At 33.7% G+C, this 3,206-nt stretch overlaps 1 long non-coding RNA gene across 3 annotated transcripts; it reads left to right on the forward strand.

Moving 5' to 3' along the window:
• On the forward strand, window positions 1–2,696 carry LOC147516895 (uncharacterized). Of its 3 annotated transcripts, none has more exons than XR_015211253.1 (6): window positions 1–45; window positions 1,459–1,523; window positions 1,626–1,738; window positions 2,076–2,174; window positions 2,284–2,438; window positions 2,527–2,696. It is a non-coding gene; the product is annotated as an uncharacterized LOC147516895 (long non-coding RNA). The 3 variants fall into 3 exon arrangements; XR_015211252.1 differs by having other exon boundaries at window positions 1,464–1,523; XR_015211251.1 differs by lacking the exons at window positions 1–45; window positions 1,459–1,523 and having other exon boundaries at window positions 1,602–1,738.
• Window positions 2,697–3,206: the final 510 nt, after the last annotated feature.

The following is a 3,206-nucleotide window of genomic DNA, read 5'->3' on the forward strand; positions in this document are numbered from 1 at the left end:
GAGGCTTGAGTTCAGTAGTCAGTCGTGCCTCTTCACTCTCTCAAGGTAACCTCTCAAAACTCCTTTCTCTTTCATTGTTTAATGAATTTTTTTTATGTTTCAATTTGATACACTTATTATATTCTCCGTTATTCAGATTTAAATGACGTGTGATATATATCCATCTAGAAAGATATGGTCTTTTTTTTCTGCTACAGTACAAAATTATAATAAAGGATGGTCCGGATCATTTTGAGCGCCATCCAACTGCTACTGAGTAGCCGATTAACCTCGAGATATGAGTTCTAATTAGAATTTTGAAACGGGACACTGTCGGGAACGGATCCCAATTGGTTTTTACGAGCTTAGTTTCCATCGGGTCGTGGGTTCGAGCCAGATGTTAGTTTCAATTTCATATATTTTTTTTGGTTAAATCTTTTTCAAATTCACTCACCAAACTTGGGAGAAGAAGAAGCTGATTGTGATTTCGGTGTTCACCTCGATTCTCTATTCATTTTTTTTTTCATCTTTCAATTTCCCACTTTATCAATTTCTCTCTCTTCTTAAACCAGATCTGATTTGATCATGAATTTGAAATATAATTATTTCAGCATTTTAGAGGTACGATTACAATCTCTATTCGAGTATCTATCTATTGAATATCATTTTTAATGGTTTTGGATCTGATTTGATATTTGAAATTTGGATTGGATTGTAATTTAGCTTGGTTTTGGATTAAAATGAGTTGGTTGCTGTTTCGTTGTTAGATTTGGGTGTTTTGATGTTAGTTATTTGAAAATGGTTGAAATTTTACATTTTTAGGTGTTTTGTTTGAATTATTGTTGTATGATTTGGTTGTTTTGTTTGGATCTTTGCATTGGTATTAAGAAGAATATTCTACCGTATCAAAGATTTGTTAACTTGAGATTGTTTTTCGTAGTGTTAGTTGATACATTGTACTGCTTGTATATTGCGATTTGTTAAGTGATTGTTTTGATTTGAAAATGTTCAGAATTGAAGTTTTATTGTTAAGGGGCTACTTGTCGCACTCTTAAACATAGATTTGGCATATTTTGATTCGTGAGCAACTTTTTGTTTGTTTTGATCACTAATCTTTCACCTATTGGTTTCAACCAGCAAGCTTTGATCTGTGCCCTCCCTATTGACGCCCTTCCACTTCTTGATTGTACGTGTTATAGACATGATGTATCACAGCAGTTGCTCCAAAATATGATGTGCTTAGTGGCAATTCTGATGAAATTAATGCGTGGGTAGTTGTTATGCTACCTATATGTTATGCTATTCTTTGTTATCCAATCATAGAATGTTCACTTTGTTAATGTATAGCATTGAGCTTGGGCTGCAGTTCAATTCAGTTCTCGAGCAAGCTGTGTTAGAAAATGCTGATTTTGTTTCTCCCAATATATAGCACTTTGTTAATATTTTATTCTAACTTTATTATGTTGAAAATGCTGCAAGAAAAGGAGAGGGGGGGGGGGGGGGACCCCTTGGCAGTTTCCTTTGAATTGGAGAACAATGCTAAAGTATGCATCCGCAACATGTTTCTTCACAATGGTAGCATGCCATGCATATCTCTGAAGTTGTTGTAAATTAGCTTTTTCATATAACATCACCGTTGAAGACAGATAAAGACTCTTGAGTGGACATCCGACGTACATATATTTGGTGTGTTAAAAGGCGATTGAAAAAGAGATAGTGGTTTTCCTACAACTCCATTGAAGTGGAACCAAGCTTTATTGTAAGTTTATTTCAAGTGCTCCGTTTCTTTATTTGGGTATAAGTTGCTCACATATGATTCTCAGTCAATGCGTAAAGAAATTTATGTCTTTTCTTTGTTGAGACATTGAAGTGGAACTAAGCTTTTTTAGTTTTCGCATGGTACTGCAAATTATCTTGAGCCACCCGCCCACCCCTGATCACAAAATGTTTGTTTGAATATAGCTTTTGAAATGTGTCTCAAGTTCTAAACCTAAAAATGCATGGAGGACAACATAATGAAGTCTTGAACCTGAAAATGTGTCTAGGTAAATGGGAGGATGACAACATAATGAAGTCTTGAACCTGAAAATGTGTAGGTAAATGGGAGGACATCCACTGTAAAGCTTACTCATGCAAGTTGGAAAAGTAAGAGTTTTCCTTTTCTAAGGTGCACTGTTTTCTACGTGTCTTACTCGGTAAATAATTTACTTTGCGATTTTTCTTATTTCTTTTTCTTCCTTTGATGTTCACAAGAAAATGTTTGTCTAATAAAACCGCATATGCCTATATTGGGTTGATTGGTAGGCCAAACCTGAGACCATGCGGAAAGTTTGTGAGATTGTTAGGAATCAACTTCATTCATTTCATCTGTACAGCTGGACACTGCTCGTTCACAAGCAAAATAGGGAAGAAATTCTAGCTTCCTTGCGTGAAAAGTACATACAAGTAGCATGTTTCAGGTAGTTTTGTGTATTTAGTGTGTCGTTGAATATGAGGGTACCTACATTATGCTTAAGGTTTTTATTTGTGGTGATAAATTCTATGCAGGTTGGTTGCATCAAACTAGAATGGAGAAGACTCTTTTTATCATTTGAACTTTTTTTAAGTCTTGGGTTATTAAAGTGAACGTTGAAAGATTATATGTATTATTCATTAAAGCTTTCTTATAGAACACCCTGGGAGCCAAAAAAAATTAATGAATTGGGGTTTGAGCTTAATTAGTTGATTATATTTCTTTTTCTTCACAACATTCCATATTCGGATGCCTGGAAAGATATGCCAAGTCTGCATGCTGGGAAAGTAGCTGGACAATTAAACTTTTTCTCCCTGATATTTTAACCTTTTGGTCTTCTTCATCTTCCTGTCTGCCTAACCTGTGTAGTCTTAAGGCTCAGTACAGACTACAAAGTGAGCATTCTTCATTTTTTCGATTTTATTTTATTTTGCTGAAATTTTTTTAGAATTTTTTTTCCGATTAGTTTTTTCAATTTTTTTTTTATTTATAATTTTGCATTTTCCTTTTATCGAACATTTTTTAATTTGTTTTCAAGTTTTTGCAATTTTTTTTCATTTTTTTTTTTAGTTTTGAGATTTTTTTTTTTTCTAATTTTCCGATTTTTTTTAGAAGGTTGGTAAATGGTCAAAGATGTATGTTAAAAATGGGGTTTTTTTTACAAATTTGAAGTAGGGCCAAAATTATCAATATGAAAAATACCAACGTCAATTAC

Source organism: Coptis chinensis, chromosome 2 (genome assembly GCF_015680905.1).
Source record: "Coptis chinensis isolate HL-2020 chromosome 2, ASM1568090v1, whole genome shotgun sequence".
In the NCBI taxonomy this organism is placed as follows: domain Eukaryota; kingdom Viridiplantae; phylum Streptophyta; class Magnoliopsida; order Ranunculales; family Ranunculaceae; genus Coptis; species Coptis chinensis.